Below are 20709 nucleotides of genomic sequence, written 5' to 3' on the forward strand. Positions count from 1 at the left end.
GCAAATAATTTAATAAATACAAAGTTCTTAGAATAGTGTATTGCATTCTGTTCTTTTATGAAAGGATTTGCTATTAGATTACTCACAAAAACACACAAATGCTCTCTTTTATTACTTTTGGCATTAATTATGTTTACTTCCCTTCTTTCAAAAAATATTCCATCAAAATCACAGAGCTAAAAGGTATGGGCAGATAGTGATACTGTAACAGTGTTGTATGGGGAGAAATGGTAGCTACGCTTCTGGTGAACATAGTATAAAGTATAAACTTGTTAAATCACTATGTTATACACCTGAAACTAATGTAACATTGTGTATCAACTATATGCAAATAAAAATAAAGTGAAATAAAATAAAAATACTCCAGTCAACGAAAGGAATTGAAAATATTGAACATTCACAGCTACATTCTAAATCTGTGAAGATCACACATATTCAGATTATGGTTAATGATCACTTGGTTTGATTTTTAAATCAAGATTCCATTAAAAAAAATACCTAAATGAATGCCGACTACATTCAAGTAATCCACTCTGAAGGTCATGAATGCACATCTTTTTTAGTATATTTGAATTTACTTGAAAGATTGATTTTATTTATTTATTAGTTAATTAATTAATTAATTTATTTATCATCTCTACACCAAATGTGGGTCTCAAACTCACAACCCTGGGAATAAGAGTCCCATGCTCCACCGACTGAGACAGGTACGTGCCCTGAAGGTACTTTAAGCACAATGTTATGCATACCTAGTGAAGTTTTTTTCTCCTTATTTCATTTCACACTTTATTTTTAATGCATTTTCCATTTTAATCACCCATCATAGGCTCTAGTGTTAATTTTGAATGATGTTTCGCTAAAACCAAATGTACCCACAAATGACATGTATGTAACACAACCCAGAAAATTCTTATGAACAAAACTCAGTTCATTTCCAAAACAAATACAGAGGGAAATACCAAAAGTACTTTACAAAGTGATGTTACTCATATGGATATTTAAGCTCAGAAATATATGTGCACTGGGAAATTCACACAAAAGCAGCAAAAACCTGCTTATCAAATTGCTTCTGAAAAATCTGAAACATTTGAAAATCTAGCCCAACAAAACATTTATTTTTTTCTTGTGCCAGGAAAAGTGTCTAAATAGCAAACATGACAGAGTCTCTACTTTCAATGTTCAAAGCTTAACAGAAGAGATACCTATTAAATAAATAATTATCAAGTACCTAATCATTAGTATAACGGAAATTATTTGTTTATGTGACCTTGGACTAGTTGTTTAAATTATGTTATCCTCAGTTTTCATATATGTAAAATGGGAATTATAAAAATATTTTGTGAGGTGTGTTAGGATTAGCGATATGTAAAATATTTGACATATGTTAGGCACTCATTAAATAGAAGTATTATAAAAGGAAGTATTAAAAAGTATGTTATTGCTAGGTGTATTTTTTATTGTTAGGTATATTTTTAAGTATTTGGGTGAATCATTAATCACTATTAAATAGTTTAATAGAGAATAGACTTGTAATGGTTTGCTATAATTATAACAATTAGTAAAAAACTGTAATAATGGTAATTTTGTGACAAAATCTAATATTCTATAGTTTAGGTTATCCAGAGCCCATATGAATACATTTACTCTGCTGCTTTCTGTGGGGCACAAACTAAAATTTTCCATATAAGAAGCAGCCAGATAAAAACCAAAACCTACAATATAGATCTTCTTTGGTGAAGCTCATTATAATCTAAAGACATTTTTAAATGACTTTCAGTTTTGAGGAATTGAGTGATACCTGGGTAATAGATAACTAATTCTTTTTAAAAAAATACTTATTAATAGATTGTAGACTTGAACATCATATTCATTTTTTTTCTCTCTCATGTCTGGATTCACAAAATTTCTCCATTAATAAAGATTATCAGTGGGTCACCAGAATTGGCTCAAACATGATCTTACCAGTGATCTCTACATTATAGCCCGAGTTCATCTTTCTGTGTCAAAATTTACATTAGTAGAAAATTTTAAGTAGTGAACTACTTGACTAGTTCCTTAATATAACATACTTAAAATATTATTTGAAATCATCTGAGCTTCTTGCATTCAAGACATCCTGATAGTGTTGACCTGTCTCTTCCAATTATTTCCTGGACATTGCTCACTCTGGACTTTATTTTTATCTCCTAATACTAGGCATATTATCTCTAATCAGCAGTCCAAGAGTCTTCATTTTATGTCAGGCCTAATTTCTCTGGAAATTAGTGTCTTTTCTAGGTGACTATACTTTCCTTAAAGTTTTTTGTTTTTGTTTTTGAGAAAGTGCATTCCTGACCTAGTTCCATATCCTCTCAAATTTATCTATCTGATAATGATATATAACATATATTGAAAATGTATGTATATAATTGAAAAATATATATATTTAAAGTATATCAAATACTTAATATCTCTATATACTTTTAAAAAGAGATGTAGATATACACCCATTTTAAAGAATTCCCTAAGTGCCCTCCCATAAATACATACATATTTCAACACAATATATAGTTTATATTTTAAGTCAAACTATCCTAAGCACTTACTGCCAATTTGACAAATATGTTTAAATTATGTAAATCTGGTGTTTGTAAGCAGGTAACACAATTCCTCCCACCTTGCAGGAATTCTTAGTGACAGCCATAAGGCAACTAGATAACTCTTATAAGTTGCTTCCCTTATATGTTACAAAAAGTGGACACTGTCTGAAAATTCAGAGGTCTCTCTTATATTCTAAAGAGTACTTGAAAAGGCAAGAGTGAAGGGAAAATTTGAGATGAAAATTGGAAAATCAAAAGAACTAGTTCAACCAAATGATCTAAGTGTATTTCTTGGGACTAACAGTTCTAAGTCATGTGGTAGCTGAGCTTTTTAGTACACCAGTGGGAGTATGAACCAAGGCAGTAATTTTCATTTAAAATGCCAAGAATATATAGTGCTAATACCAATTATCACAGCAGTGGTCATGGAAACTTTTCACTTCAAAATTACAGCTCCACACAGTGTAAAATGTGTGAGTATAACTTGCTGTTTTCACTCCCTCACGCCCCCTCACTCTTTAACCATTTTTTATCTGTTTCCAGCCACTCCCTTTTGAGAAATGGCCATCCTCGGTATTACTAATGGTCCCAAGATGGACAAATGTAGTCATCTTTTTAGCAATTCAATTGAAAAATTTGTACTGAATACATTCTATGCTCTTACAGCTCTGAATACAGAGTCGAACAGGGCAAGAACTTCCATTCTAAAAGAAATTCCTGCTCAATGAAGAGCATGAAAACATGTAAATATTTAGGATTCAAATCAGTGTGTTGTGTTTTGATGCCAGTGCAAAGTGCTGTAAGACTGTAGAGGTAAGATTAATGACTCAAAAAAGAATCTGAATGATTTCACTGAAGATTTCACATTTAAGGTACACTTAGTAGAATATACAGTTTCCAGAAAATTGGCCATAGGAGCCACTTCAGAAACTTCTGGTGAGGAAAAAAAGTTATAAAAGATCTTCTATAGCTAGAAACATTTTGTCTCTCCAAACCAATCACAACCATATGTCAGAAAGCATTATTTTTCCAAGTAATAGGTCTGAGAGTTCTAGAATGAAACTCAAACTATTGAGAGAAGAAACAAAATTCCTATATCAGAAATGAGAGAAGCAGTATCACCACAGATTGTATAGACATAAAAAGATAATAAGAAAATATTTTTTAAAATGTTATGCAAGTTAGCCTGACAGCTTATATGAAATGGACACATGCCTTAAAAGACAAATTACCAAAGTTCATTGCATTAGAGTTCTCCAGAGAAACAGAACCAGTATATATATGGAGAGGGAGACGAAGGAGGGAGGTATTTGTTGTAAGGAATGGCTTCCATTATTATGAAAGCTGGCAGATTTCAACATCTTTAGAGGTAGTCACCAAGCTCTCTCCTGGCCAATGTCTAGCAGACTGGAGATCCAGTAAGAGCTAAACTTTCAATTTGAGTCTGAAAGCAGGAAAAGGCCAACGTCCCATCTTCAAACAAAATAATTCTCTTTTAAAGAGGGTCAGCATTTTTGCTGTATTCAGGCTTTCAACTAATTGGATTAGGTCCACCCACGTTAGGAAGCACAATCTTCTTTACTCACTCTAGCAATGTAATTATTAATCTCATCCCAAAATACCTGAAGAGAAACACCCAGAATAATGTTTGATCAGATATCTGGGCATCCTGTGGCCCAGTCAAGCTGACACATAAACTTAGCCATTATATTCACTTAGGAAAAAAATAGAAAACCTGAATAACTCAATATCTGCTAATAAAACTGAATTTTAGTTATAAATCTTCCTACCAGGAATCTTCCATTCCCATGGTTTTCTGATAAATTCTACTAAGCATATGGGAAGAAATAGTACCGATTTTATACAAATTCATTCAGAAAATTAAAGAGACAGAAATATTTACCAACTCATTCTAAAAGGTTGGCATTATTTTGATACCAATATAAGCAAAAATATTACAAACCAGTTAAAATTACAGACCAATGTCAAATACCAATGCAAAGTGTAACACATTTTTAGGAAAAACACATATAACAATATGTAAAATGGATAATCCATCAATTCCAAGCACGTCTCATCCCAGAAATGCAGGTTTGGCTTAACGTTTGAAAATTAATCAGTGTAATTTGCCACATTAGCAGACAAAAAAGAAATTCAAATGATCATCTCAACATCCACAGAAAAATCATTTGACCTGGGCCAACATTTCCTGATCAAAATCCTTAGTAAACTAGAAATAAAAGGAAATTTTTTCATCTTAATAAAATATATCTTTCAAAAAACATTAGCTTACATCATACTTAATGATGAGTGATTGTCTGCTTTTCTCCTAAAATCAAGAATAAGGTAAAGATGACTTCTCTTGCCATTTTTAACCTTTAACCTCTCTCGCCATCTTTAACCTAGACCTTTAAGGGTCTAGGTAGTATAATAAGAAAAAGAAATAAGATAATAAGAAAAACCTGCATCCAGGTTGGAAAAGAAGAAATAAAAACTTTTTTTTAAATTCACAGACAAAATTATCAACTATTTAGAATATTCTATATAATCTACAAAAGTGATAACATAACTAATAAATGCATTTATCATGGTGGTAGTATACAAAAATCAATATCCCCAAATTGTATTTCTATATAGTAGCGAAGAAAGAAACAGAAATTGGCATGTTAAAAATATAGTTTATAATAATATAAAAATATGATTTTTAGAGATAAACCTGACAAAATGTATACCAGACCTGTACCTGAACATTAAACATTATTGATGGAAATTATAAATGACCTGAAGTAAATGGTGAAATTTATCATGGACATTGATGCAACAATAAATATTCTTAAGATAGCAATACCTCCAAAATCAATCTATGAGTTAAATGCAAACACAAGTTTAGAAATTGGCAAACTGATTCCAAAATTGACATAAAAATATAAAGAAACTAGAATATCTAAATAAACTTTGAAAAGAAGAGCAAAGATGGAGGATCTAAGATTATTATAAGTCTGTAGTAATTAAGAGAGTGTGGAATACTTTAAAACAAAGGCTCATGAAAACATTTTTGCTGGTGATGGATATGTTGTTTGTCTTTAAGATGAAGATTGTTTCATGGGTGTTAATGTATCTATACACTTGAATACATATGATTTATTGTATATCAATCATACCTCAGTAAAGCTGCAAAAAAATTATAATCATGTGGATACATTTTCAGTCATTCCCCATGGCTTTGGAAAAGTTCTATTAAAATTTTTGATGCCGGGGCACCTGGGTGGCTCAGTGGGTTAAGCCTCTGCCTTCGGCTCAGGTCATGATCTCAGGGTCCTGGGATCAAGCCCACATCTAACTCTGCTGTGCAGGGAGCCTGCTTCCCCCTCTCTCTCTGCCTGCCTCTCTGCCTACTTGTGATCTCTGTCTGTCAAATAAATAAATAAAATCTTAAAAAAATAAAGTAAAATTTTTGATGCCTTCTGAAATTCCACTTCTTTAGGTTTACTATAAACCTATAATGCTTACGAGATAAATCTACACCGATACTAACCAGTGTCTTGTTCCTTAAATGAGATAAGGATTTGAGCATAAAATCTATGAGGACAGGGACTTTTTAGTGCTTTTGGCTATTCTATGGTGTTTATGACTCTGCGGCCAAAGAGATAGTCAAATGATTGAATGAATAAAAATGCTTAACTCTCGTAATGATCAGAAAGTGCTTGGCTATCAGAAATTCATCTGATGTTGTTTAACTGTTAAACTCTTCTAAAAGAATAAGTGTAACTAAATGATCTGCCACGTCATAAATAGTGGAAAACCTAGAGATCCATTTCTACTAGTTCCTATACTACTATTAATATATTCAGAAAGAACCTGTGGAAAAAGAGGTTAGTTTTAGGCTGGGGAAAAAAAAAATGTCTCATATTAGAAATACAAATTTAAAGTAAACCAATGAATACATTTGAGAGTTAGTTTTCAAAAGAAGGGACAAAATGCCCAAGAGTTTGCCAGGATTATTATTTATCTTTTTTTTCCCCCTTTTTATAACCACCAAGTGAAACCAGGATGTCACAAAACTTGAAGTTTCTTTATGCCTACGAAACACTGTGAGATAGATAATCTTAGCCACAATTAACAGTGAAGAATATTAGGGCTTAGAAATAATAAATAATTTGCTTGAGTCCTAGCGAGTAAATGGCAAAGCTGACCCTGAATTGAGAACTTGCTGGCTCCAAATCCATGACCATCCCTTCAGTTGTAGGTGAAATTTGTGGACAACATATCTAGGAATATTTTTCTTCCAATCCTATGATAAATGACTCCTCCACTTGGGCGACTAGCAACAACTTATATATGGTGTTCTTTCCGACTTTGCTATTTTTCCTTTCAAGGGCATTTATTTATTAGGAAGGTGCACTTTTTAGAAATTTTAAGTATACCTCAGGTAGTCACTTATGACCACTTTCTTTATCCATTGTAGACTTTTAATTCTTGGCTGAAGTTAAAACATACTGTATGGAGATGGAGCATGGAGGATGAAAAGGAGGAAGAAAGTGAGCAGGAAGGAATGAGGCTGACTGAAGGCAGCACTTAGAGAAATTAAGTGACTTAGGAATTCAGGAAGTAGAAAAATATGAAATGATGAAAAGAGAGCCCAAGAAGCTTAGGCTCATTCATGAGTTTTTAAAGAAGATTATCATCAAAGTTGGCAAACAAAGTTGGTTCACTGACATTAGAACCAGCAGTGGCAAAATATGAATTTAACTTTTTTTTTTCCTCTTCAAACTACTAAGAAAAGCAGAAGAGTGAAAAGAAGAAAAAAAAATACAGATTGTATTTTTCAAGAGTAAGTGAAAGACATGCTTGAAATACAGATCCCACCAGCATCAGTGATCAAAGAGACTGGTAAGGCCAAGAAACACCAGGGCCTGGGCAGAGCCTCGCTTATATGCACACTGTGTGCTGACTCCAAGCTCACAGGATTCCCATTTCTGGAAGAGGAGGAATCTAGTCAAGACTTTTTGTTTTCAGGTGGAGAAGCTAACGTCCAGGAACTTGGCCAAGTTCACAAACTCATGCATTCCCATTGTCTTGCCATTATCCCACCTGACCTTTATTGATAACCAGAATTCACTTGTACTTGGTTTCATTTTAATGTGTATGCACATGTGTTTGTGTATCCTTTTAAAGAAAGAGTAGAGGGGGCATGTCACCTATAGAAAATTGATCTCATCAACTTGTCTTAACTAGGTATTTTGGTTATATGGCAAAATATAAAATGGATAAAGGTGGGAATGGCATAACCCTCGCTGGAGCCCTTAGCTATCTCCCATTTCCTTCAAGCTTTCCAGCTCGTTGGAGGATGAGCCTGTAACATATTGCCAGTTGCTTGAGAAGCCCCTAAGAGGAGGACGTTGGGATCAACTAGCTAGTGAGTAACAGATGGAAAAGTTTTCTCCATGTGACACCACAAATGACATCCCCCCATTTCTATTTTATTCATCTTAATTTTCAAGTGAATTATATTGGGTGCCACTTGAAAAGCCTTTCAGGAGGTATCCTGAATATAAGTTATGAAAAAAAAATACATAGACTAGCCTGGTAGTCAGAGATTTTATGTCAGTTTTACCACATATTTGCTGTGTGACATTAGGTTTGTGTTTAATGTCTCTGTGCTGTGAGGTTTATTCAGAATAATGAAAGAAATGATCTCTATTATTTCCTCCCACTCTGACAGTCTGTAATCTTTTATAAAATGATAAGTAAGAACTTTTCATAGATTTATGGCAACCCAGAGGCTCTTCTTCTCATAGCCCATCACCCACATCTTATTCCTGAATTCTGTTGCTCCCTCCACACTCTACCTCCACCCTCCCACCTTCAAGGAGAAACAAAGGTGGTGCAGACTGCATTCTACATGATGACCAGGGTTAGGAGTCTTCATGAAACTTGTGGTATGTGTTAGTCTTTGCATATTTTTTTAATCACTGTTCAGATCATTGAGGATGCCGACTGTAATTGCCTACCTTGCCAAATAAAAGTATGTGTCTTCAGACTGTACTCAAAGACCTTTAAAAAATGTATTCCTCCTTGTTGGGAAACTGTTTAAAGCTAGGCCCTCATCATCACCATTAGTTAACCTTTCACAAAAACAGGAACATATATTTAATCATTGGGAATAAGAGATAAAAACATGGGAAATCATAGATAAAAATAATTTTTGACAAGAGACTGCTAGTAGTAGTTTCCTTCCCCTCCCCAAATATTTAGTCTAATCTATTTTCACAAAATACCTGAGAGAGTGTCCCACTACTTTTGCTGGCAAGATGAAGTTTAAATATTGTATCCCTTCCTTTTCTTTAATGTTATAAATTCAACAAACTCTGATTGAGATCCAATATACATAGACATCATACAAGACACTAGAAATACAAAGTTGAATAAGGTAGGCTTTTTTACTTCAAGTTCAGTCTATAGCAAAAGAGGCAGAACTCTAAATAGAAATTTACCAGGCACAAATTAAATCCAATATAGAGTTTTTCAGATATCACTGAGAACAGAGAATAAGTGGCAATTAATTCTGCTTGAGAAACCTGGACAATTTCACAAACAAACTAGTTTTGTTGACTAAGAGATTTTCCCCACTCTTAAAGAGGGGAAGGGCAGAGGGAGAGAGCTGGATATGAAGAGTGAATTTAGAGGGTAGATAATACTGTGATGTTGGGACATAAGGTTATCCAACAGAAGTGTCATAGAGAAGCTAATAACTTGGATAGAGACAATGTAGTAATAAGACTTGTATATCAACCTAAGAAACACAGATATGATGGCCCATGCTAATTTTTAAGATAGGCTTCTTTATAGACATTTTTTTCCCACTGTCTGACTCCTCCCTCCTGTTTTTCATAAAATAATATCATTTCTTTGAAAGATCTAATTCCCTTGTGTATTCAATCAATATTGTTTTACTAAAGATGAGTCTAGTAATTAGACTCTAACTGAGGCCTGATAGATTGTATACGGTGTTTTTTCCTTCTCCTGACAATGATAATTACTTAAGAATGGATATGACTCATGTTGGTTCACTAAGAAGACAGCTCAGAAAGATTGCTGTGATGGTTAAAAGAAGAGACCCTGAAGCCAGAGTCTAATTTAGAGCTAGAAATGCTCCTGAATTTCTTGGTTTGTAAAGCATTAAAAAAAAAAAAAAAAAAGAAAGAAAGAAAGAAAGGAAGAAAAGGCCTATTTTGCAGAAGCTAATTTGAATTAAGATTCCTTCATTTGCAACCAAAATAGAAGAGGATCTTATATGTGCAAGGATCTTATATGTGGAAGGTGAAAGCCTTACCTATTTTATTTCACCTGGACTTCTCCAAGCTTCTCCAAACTTCTCCAAGCTCAGAACCTGGCACAGGGTGTACCTAATACATAGTTACTGATAATGTAGTTTCCATATAGAGAGACAGTATGAGAAGGCAAAAGAGAAATTTACTAAAATTCTTCTATTTCTAGTAAGAGCAACTAGCTAGATCATAGTAACATTACATAAGTTAGGGAATGAAGAGGAGGAACTAAGTAGAATGAAGCAGTGGCAAATAAAACATTGAGTTTTGCACATTCAGGGATATGGTAGGCAAAAATCTAAAGTGACCCCTAAGATTCCTGCTGTCAGCTATATATACCCTGCTTAATCCCTTCTTTTGAGTATGGGCAGGACCTGTGAGTTTGACATGCATGTGATAATGTTACATTACATGGCAATAGTGAAGAATTCTTTGAATGTAATTAATGGCTAAAATCAGTTACTCTTGAGTTAATTAAAATGAACATTGCCCTGGGTGAGCCTGGCCTAATCGGGTGAAAAACTTCTAAGGGGAATTGGGCCTTTGCTTGAAACAGAGAGAACTCCTTGCTGCATTTGAAGAAGGAAGCTCCACATTGTGAGACAGCCATGTGACTACGTATATTGAACATGTTCTATGTGTCAGGCTGTGGTTTGGACCCAGGAATTCAGGTGGAATACAATAAGCAATGCTTCTAGTCTCCATTCTAGGATAACTTCATTAATATAGGCCCTTATCACTATTTTCCCAAGATAAGTACTGTATTATTTTATTGCTATTTTTTTACATTCTTCTTCTTAAAGAATTAGCGTATATTGTAATTAATGAAAAAAATTAAATTTTCTACTTAAATTTGAGTCCTCGAGGTCAATGTTCAAGTTTCTGTCCACTTGGTTTGTCTTGGAGTTCCTCAAAAGTGCATGGCATGGTGTAGATGCTCAGTAAATATTGGTTTAAAAAATGAAATTAGAAACTTGAGGTTTTCATATTCATCATAAACGTCTTTTATAGAAATAAAGGTGTGTATGTGTGTATCACACTTCTAGGTTCAGTCTTTAGCCTCATACATCCCAAATCCAAACACTTCTCAACTGCTTTCACTAGTCCCTTTAATTTCTTCTCAGAACTTACTTCATTGTGCTGCAGGCTGCTTATTATGCAAACCCTGAATCTCTGCCTAAGGGCTTTTGACTTGCAATAGGAGCATTTCTGACCAGAAGAGGGGAAACCAGAAAGGTCCCTTGAAGTAGTCTTCAACCACCGATTAACAGAAATTGGACAGAAATCTTTCCCAGCTAACTGACCCCTTGGCTGGAATAACTGTGAAATATGATCTATACTTTCTCCAGGATGTTTCCAAAGGAATTGGGCACCAGGTGCCTGCAGACAAAGTAACTTGTTAGATGATGTATTCTGTATTGACTTTCTGTTTTACTTGTCTGTTTCAGTTCCCTACTGTGTCTCCAGTCTACTTGACTTGAGAGGCTTGCCTCAAAATCTGCATCTAGGGATGAAGCACAAATAAAAGCTCTATCTCCTTTGCTGCACTTGCCCAAACCACCATTATCCCTTGTCTGGATTTTTAAAATAATTTCTGTAATTTTCTTCTTGCTTTCATCTTTGCAGCTCCTACAAAATGTCCTTAGTTCACTAGCTAGAATGTATTCTACGAACTTTTCAAATCATGTCATTTTTTTGATCATGATCTTTCTTCATTATGCCCCCTCATTTATTTACATTAAAGGACATGGAAGTCCCTCCAGGATCCAACTCCAGGCTCCTCTTCTGACCTCTCTTTCTTCTCCTCTCTTCTGCTCACTCTGCAATACCCATGCTGCCCTCAATGCTGTTCTTCAAAACAGCAGGCCCAATCTTCTCCCAATTCCATCAGTTGGGGATTTTGTATGTTCTGTTACTATGGGCTGGAATATTTTCCCCATTTACATCTGAATGATTCCCTTGTATTTCAGGTGTCATGCAAATGCTATCCTCTCAGGGAGGATATCTCCCATTAGAATTAAACTTTTCTGAGGTATGGGTCTACAGTTGTAGTTGTCACTGTCCAACCTACTTCAAAATATCTATCTCCAGCCCAGAACTCTAATTCCAGACTTGTACATCTACCTACTTTACTTCTCCATGTGGATGTCTAGTAGACATTTCAACTCAGCATGTCCCAAGATGAACACCCAAACTGGATTCACCCCTTCAGTTGGTGGCAATCCCATACTTACATTTCCTCAATTGCTCAGGTCAAAAATCTCGAAATCAATCTTATCTTCTTCTACTGGACCCCAGGTCCAGTAAACCAGAAATTCTATTGACTCATTATCTAAAATATGTTCATAAATTCATCACTTAGCACATTCAATCTTACCATCACCTCAAGCCACCATCATCTCTCATCTGGATTATGCTATGACTTCTCTTTGGTTTCATTGCTTCTGTTGCCAAAGAGAGCAGCCAGAGTGGTGGTTTTCAGACATGAATCAGACTGTTTTATTCACTGCTCAGAAACCTCAGGTTTTGTCAGTTTTACTCAGATTATAAACCAACTCCCTTGCAACGGCCCACAAACCTTACATTATTATATTTCCCATGATCTTTCTTAACATCTTAGCAGTTTTGGTCTAGCTGCTCCAACTACTTGGGAGTACTCTAACATAAGATATTTGGCAAAATCTCTCACCTTCTTCAAGTAATATCTACCCTGACCACCCCATTTCTTGCTGCAAAATATGTCTATTCAGCAATACAAACCTTCTCAGGTGCCCCTCACTATGTAATCTGTTTATTTTTTACATGACGTATCATCTTTTAGCCACGACTATAATTTAGTTTTATAATTTTATCTTTTTTCATTGTTTTTGTTGTTTTTAACTTTTTTTTAAAATGTATGCCTCCTTTGAATAAAATACAAAATGTTCATGGAATTTGGAATTTTTGTTTCTATTATTCTTCAAGGCATTCCAAGTATCTAGAACAGAGAAGGAAGTAGTACATGGAAGTAGTCAATAAAATATACTAAGTAAATAAACTGTTTATGTGTTCATATTGTTTAGTGTGTGTCTATGTGCTAAAGTGCCACATTGCATAATATATATGTTATAGTCCTTAGGAATGCTATTGTTGGTAAAACTATATGCACAGTCTCTGAAACCCAGAAAGCTAGACAAAGATAAAGATTATTATCTATTTTGTTCCTTGCTGTATCTTCAGTTCTTAGAATAATGTCTGATGTAGAGCAGGAATTCAGTTAATTACTATTTAATAAATGAATGAATTATAAAATCATCTGTCACGAAAAATATTAGAAAGTTGCAGTTCAATAGAGGTTGATGGCTTAGACATTTTAAATGTAGGGCTCCTTGACATTAGTACAGTGAATGAGACATTTATCTATATTCTGCCAAATAATAGATAAAATCAACATGGCACTTAGCAAATGTTTATGATTTAGATGGAAGAGTAAAAATCAAGAATAGCAAGCTATAAATTTTATTTCTTCACATTCACATTCTTTCACACTATACTCCATCATCTTTAATAGCCACGGAGAAGGGGAAAAGGAAGAGAAGATCGAAGATATCAAAAATATTTTGCTACCTACAGGTGGGAAATTGGTATAAGAGATTCCATGAGCTAGGTCTGCAATAAACATGGTGGCATTGGTATTCATTACATGCTGGATCTCTGATAGAGTCTGGTATATGCCAGAGAAGCCTATGAGTGAGGTATGCAGCCATTTTGATATCCTCTGTCAACGGTAAGAAATCAGCAAACAAAAAATATAGAGGGGCACCTGGGTGGCTCAGTGGGTTAATCCTCTGCCTTTGTCTCAGGTCATGATCTCAGGGTCCTGGGATAGAGCCCTTCATCGGGCTCTCTGCTCAGCGGGGAGCCTGCTCCCCCCCCCACCAACTGCCTGCCTCTCTGCCTCCTTGTAATCCCTCTCTCTGTGTCAAATAAATAAAATCTTAAAAAAATATATAGAAATGACAAAAGAACATTTCTGGAAAAAGAAAAAAAAAGATGCAATATACAACATCCACATTCTTCTTTCTCTCTTTCTCTTTCTCACACATACACACACGCACACACACACCTTGCTTCAAATTCTTAAATTAGAATTTCTGTACTCTGAAGTAAGATGGTTAAGATAATTAGGATACCTTCACTTTCTATTTTTGCTTATTTATGATCAGATCTCACTCCGCAAAGAATAATAACAGAGGCTGTAGGTCTACAATTTTAATCATCAATATGTTGCTGGGACAGACTTTTGGCAACCAGTTTTCTGTTCTGCACCATTGATTGCCTTAATGCTGATTCTTGTCCTTACTAATTTCTCCTAAAGATTCTATTTGTGTCAAAATTATAAAAAAACTTTCAAAACTTAGTCTTCATCTATGCAGCTATCTGCTTTTTGGACTGTGATGCCCACTTGGTCACTAAGCATCATCCTTTCAGGGAAATTTCTAACATTCCCCAAATAATGGAAGGCACAAAACCTACTTAGAGCCATAGAAAACAAAGCAGATGATGATTGTGTGCTAGTTGAATTTACTTATTAGTTATGGGAGACAGGCAGTAAATGGCAAATGTTAAGTATATTGTATAGTATAAGGTGATAAGTGCTACTGAATAATACAGAAATAAGAGATATTAGACATGTATTGGTAGGTGGTAGGAATTTGGCAGCTTTAAATTGGGTAGTTATATCATGTTCTCAAGCAACTGATCCAGAGGTCAAATTTAATGTGCAAATGACTCATTACAAGTGCTACCAAAAGAAGATCATAATAGATTGGGGTAAGCAGGATAATGGTGAGAAAGAAAACAAATATTCAATTTAAAGCAAATTATTGACCTAAGCCTTACTGCAGAGGAGCTCTGGAGTGTAAATCAGTTTCTGTCTCAACAAGAGATGAGAGGGCTGGACTATTATATTTCCACAACAGGCCAAGATCTACTCTGGTGAAGTAAAGTGGGATGTAAGCTCTGAGGCACTTCGCGGTCTCTGCAAATGGCAAAGCAGCTCTAGTAGCACGAGAACAATCTTCCACAGTGTCATAGGTGCTGCTGTTAGAAGGAAAGCTAGGGAAATGACAAAAGGTAATGGAAAAATTAATATTAAGGAGACTTGGATAACAATGTCTGCTACAACAGTCGTAGGTTTCTTTGGTAAGGTAGATTTTCACAAAGACTTGAAAGTTGATACAGTTAGCCAAGCAGAAGTCAATGAGGGGAGCATTTCAACAAATACAGAGCTCTAAGCAAAGGCCAATCATGATTTTTAAATAAGTCCACAAATTCATTGGTAATTCCTTCAGAAATTAGATCTGAATTTCCTTTCTTTTTAGCATGGACTGGGCTTTGTAATTTGCTTTCAATGAATCCAATGAAACAAAAGCAATGGCATATGATATCTGAAACTAGGTAACAATCAACTTTGCTGTCTCGGTCTCTTCTTGGATCACTCTTTCTGAATGAAGCCAACTGCCATATTGTGAGGGCATACCAAACAGGCATAGGAAGAAACCCTCTGGTAAAGAACTCAGGCCACCTGCCTATAGCCATGTGAATGCATCATCTTGAAGTAGATCCTCAAAGCCTAGTCAGTCTTTCAGATGCTTATAGCTCTGGCCAACATCTTGACTGCAAATCATCAGAAACTCTGACGAGAGCTACCCATTTGAGCCACTCTCAAAATCCTGACTACAAACTCTGAAGTTATGTAAATTGGTTGTTGTAACCCACTGAGTTTTAGGGTAATTTGTTGTGCAGCAATAGATCATTCAGGTCCTAAGTGGAAGACACAACTGGCAGGTTCAAGAAACATCAAGACAGCTAATTTAAAATATTAAAGATTAATTTAGTAACAGGAAGACAGTTGTAATACCAGATTATTCTTCATTAGTTATATGGTTTTATAGTAGAATTTTTGAAACTTAATCACATATGCAAGGTCAATCTTTCCATATAAGTAACATAGTCACAGATTCTGGGAGATGTGGATGTATTTGGGTACCATTATTCAGCCTACCATGGTGGTTAACACGTATTTGCACAAGACAGGACTTGCAAAATTAAGGTCTGTGAAAGCTATTTTCTGCAAAGCAAACAAGGCAATTGAGTTTCCTTTGCTATTTTTTTTTTTTTTTTCTATGCAGCCTCTTAAAAACATATGGTACCAAGGTTCACTAGGATCTGATTAGAATGAACAGGCCTCAGCAGGCACATTGCTAATTTCCTTGGGGAAAGAATAACAAAACCCCAATAGTGGGGTTTGAATGCTTTTTTGTGTGTGTGTGAGTTTTGTTTTTCTTTTTCATTTCACCCTATTTCAAAGGCTGCCAATCAGAAGACAGAATGAAATTATAAAAATCTATCCATTATTCATATTGGCAAAATGTCCAAAAAATTCATCACAGATAGGCCAGGTGTGGAGAGCCAAGGTAAACTAAGGCTAAGTTGTGGCCCTGAGATGTGGGAGAAGCCATAAGCACAGTGTAGCTGTTTCCTGGTGTTACAGCAGATGTTCTTAAAGAGGACAGGAAGTGAAAAAAAGAATTCTGGGAGAATATAGGGTAGAGAAATATATGCATTTGAAAAGTCCCATGTAACATTATAATATTTTATCTCAGGGAACAAAGGAAGGTATCTTTGTTCTCACAAAACAAATCATAAAATATACAACTCACAGAAATTTTTGTGAATTGAGAATTAGGGGTTAAAAAATGATTGGGAAACACCTCTTTAGAGAATGTTCATGCTTAATCAATTAAATAGACAAATAGATCATTTGATGAAAATCTTCCCTATTTGATTACATTTTCATCTTTTAACTCTTCATTGTATTAGGAAAACTTATAATGCATCAATTTAAATACAGCAGTGTTCCTGAGTCTCTATGACAAGTGCAGCAAGATAAAATGTTTTTATGTAAAAGACTGGCATGAAGATGGAAGAAAAGGCATGAATGTGTCTTTAAAATTCTTAGGTATTAAACCTGGACACCATGCACTTTGCACTTAGCACAGAGAAAGATTGTTGATTACGTAAATGTAATCAGTTGAAGGGATAAGAAAGGCTGTTGTTAGTGCATGCTTAGAATATGTCTTTAAGGCAGGTTTATTGAGGTATAATTTACATAGATAAAATGTAGCTACTCTCCTAGGAACATAGCTCTATGAACTTTGCCCAATGTATACAGTCATATAAACACTACCACAGAAAAGATACAGAAGTTTTCCAACACCTCAATGAGTTCCCTTCTGCTGTTTACAACCAATCTACCCTTCTCCCTCCATCCCTGGAAACCATTAATCTGTTTTCTTTCCAAACATGTCTGCCTTTCCCCGGGTGTTGTATAAATGAAATAATGTGGTAGGTAGCTTCTAAGTCTAGCTTCTTTACTTAGCAAAATGCTTTTGGTATGAAATGCATTATTATTGCTTATAATTTATCCATTTTTGTTGTTGAGTACTCGAATGCATGGAGGTGAACTCAGTAGTTTCAACACGCTGTGCAAAGCATTCACATACAACTTTTTAAACAATTGACTTAAAATAAATTTTATGCACATCAGAAATACCGTTAGGTAAGTTGGACATTTGTATATGCCTAAGTGCACGTGAGAAATGGAGTTACACACATACAGATGATACTGAACATTTTACGTGTGTTCCTTTGTAATCTCTCTCTCTTGCCCTGGCCCCATTTTCATGCAATACTTATCTGCTTTTTCTTAGTCCAGAGAACCTTGCATTTTCAAGAATTTTCTATAAATGGAATCATACAGAATGTAGCACTTTTTTAACTGGCATATTTCACTCAGCATAATTATTTTTAGATTCATCTGTCATTGCTTATATAGTCATTCCTTTTCATTGCATAGCAGAACTGTATGACTAGATCAAAATTTTTTTAACCATTCACCTGTTAATGCACGTTTAGGATGTTTCTAAGTTTTGGCTATTACAAATGAAGACGTTATGAACATTCATGTAAATATATGTGTGTGGACATCTTTCATTTTGGGGGGTAAATACTTAGGAGTAGATTGGTAGGAGAGTATTTAACTTTTTTTTATTATTAAATTTATTTATTTTTTTAATAAACATATAATGTATTTTTATCCCCAGGGGTACAGGTCTGTGAATCGCCAGGTTCACACATTTCACAGCACTCATCATAGCACAAACCCTCCCCAATGTCCATATCCCCACCACCCTCTCCAGTCCCCCCTCCCCCCAGCAACCCTTAGTCTGTTTTTTTGAGATTTGAGTCTTTTATGGTTTGTCTCCCTCCCAATCCCACCTTCTTTCGTTTTTTCTTTTCCTACCCCCCAATCCCCCCACATTGCATCTCCACTTCTTCATATCAGGGAGATCATACGATAGTTGTCTTTCTCTGATTGACTTATGAGTATTTAACTTTTAAAAAACTGCCACACTGTTTGCCAATGTGCTAGTATCAGTATCATTTTATGTATTCACCCATTAGTGCATGGGAACTCTAGTTTTTCCACATCCTTACCAAAACTAGATATGGTAAGTCTTTTAAATTTTATCTATATTTATAAATGTGTAGAAATCTCTCATTGTGGTTTTAGTTTGCATTACCCTAATGACTAATGGTTTCAAACATCTTTCTAACATGTTTGATTACCATTCATATAGCTTCTTTGGTTAAGTGTCTATCCAGATGTTTTGCCTATTTTTTACAGGACTGATTTTTTGTTGATGTTTTATTATTATTGAGATTTGAGAGTTATCTACATAATCTGGATAAAAGTCATTTATCAGATGTATGGTTTGCAAATATTTTCTCCAAGTCTGGATCTACTGTTTTCATTCTTTTAACACTGTCTTTCAAAAAACAAAATTTTTTAATTTTGATGAAGTCAGATATATCAGTTTTTTCTTTTATGGATCTAAGAAATATTTTGGTGTTGTATCTAAGAAATATTTGCCTAACACAAAGACAGAAAGATCTTTTCTCATGCTTTACATACTTTTAAATCTGTGGTACACTTTCTGTTAATTTCTATATATGGGATGAGTATGTATGAATCATTGTTTTGCTGTGTTTTGTTTTGTTTTTGTTGTTTTTTCCCATGTGAGTATCCAGTTGTTACACCATCATTTTTTGAGACTTTCTCCCTTGAATTGCCTTTGCTCTTGCATCCTCAGATAAATGCTATTTGATCATAATATATTATCTTTTTTTTATACTACTGGATTTAATTGGTTAAATTTTCTTCCAGAATTTTTCATCCATATTAATAAAGGATATTGGTCTGCAGTTCCTTTCCTTTCAATTATCTTTGTCTGGCTTTTAGATTAGAGTACTTCTTGCTTCATAGTTAAATGGAAATATGTTTACTCCTCTTCCATTTTTTGGAAGACTTTATATAAAGTGATTATTATTTCTTCATTAAGTGTTTGATAGAATTTTCAGTGATTTCATCTACATCTAAAATTATATTTTTTGGAAGGCTTTTAACAAGAAATAAATGTCTTTAATAGATACAGAGTTATTCAGATTATCTACCTTTATTTGAAGAGTGTTTTGCATCTTTTAAATAATCTCTCCATTTTATTTATATTGTTCAGTCTATTGGTATAAACCTGTTCATAATACTCCTTGACAATCTAATATATGTCTAGAATCACTAGTGATATTCCTTGTTTCATTTCATATATTGGTAATTTAGATATTCTCCCCCATAGACACATTCCAATGCTTAGATCATTCATTCTCATTCTCATGCAATATTGCTATGAAGGTCATGAAAGTTCTGGCAAGGGGATGAGAAGAGTTGAAAAAAAAAATCTTACTCTGTTTATGTAAAAATCACAGATATATAGATAGATAGAGATATATATAGATATATAGTACAGAAGTAGGTATACACTCTATCTGTATTAAAATTTCAGTAGAGGAAATTAGGCAATTATGGGGGAAAATATGAGCTTCAGGGCAAAAATGAGCAGAAGGTTGAGACCTAGAAGTTTATTAATTTTATCAATCTAAATAATCAGTTTTTGGTTTTATTGTTTTTCTTTTTCTATTTCACTGGGTTCTGCTTTAATCTTTATTATCTCCTCTTCTTTCAGCATATTTTTGGTGTCATTTCTCTTTTTACTTCATTCTTAAAATGGAAGTTGTGTTCACTTATTTGAAAACATTCTTCTTTTATCATATATGTTTACTACTATAAATCTTCCTCAAATACTTCTTTAGCTGCATCTCACATATTTTGTTATGTTGGCCTGTCACTTGACATTGAGTACACATACGTCTATTTTCTGTTTTGTCTTTTGACTCTTTATTTATTTAAAAGTTTTTTTTAAGTTTATTTATTCAGGTAATCTCTATACCCCATGTGGGGCTTGAACTCATAACCCAGAGATCAAGAGCCATATGCTTTTTTGATGGAGCCAACCAGGTGCCCCTGACCCATGAGGTATTTAGATGTTTCTGTTTAGTTTCCAGATATTTAGGAATTTTCCCAGACACCTTTCTCCTATTTTAAATTTCTAAATTCCATTTTCTAGGAAAAAATTACCTATGTTGTATGACTTGGATCATTTAAAATGTATCAATACTTGCTTTAGGGTGAAGAAAAGGGTCTATTTTCATAAATTTTCTGTGTACACTTTAAGAAAGTGTGTATTCTGCTATTCATAAGTGGAGTGGCCTCCACATACAGGTCTCTACATCCAGTATTATGTGAAGTTACTTCATAGAGTTCAAGTTTTCTTTGTTCTTACTGATTTTCTGTATGCATTCTG

The 20709-nt window shown here is 34.4% G+C and overlaps 1 pseudogene; it reads right to left on the reverse strand.

Moving 5' to 3' along the window:
• The window catches only part of LOC111149929, a 95662-nt pseudogene that overhangs the window by 58829 nt on the left and 16124 nt on the right, over positions 1–20709 (reverse strand).

The sequence above is a fragment of the Enhydra lutris genome, unplaced genomic scaffold (assembly GCF_002288905.1).
Source record: "Enhydra lutris kenyoni isolate GAN:26980312 unplaced genomic scaffold, ASM228890v2 scaffoldscaffold22, whole genome shotgun sequence".
In the NCBI taxonomy this organism is placed as follows: Eukaryota; Metazoa; Chordata; class Mammalia; order Carnivora; family Mustelidae; genus Enhydra; species Enhydra lutris.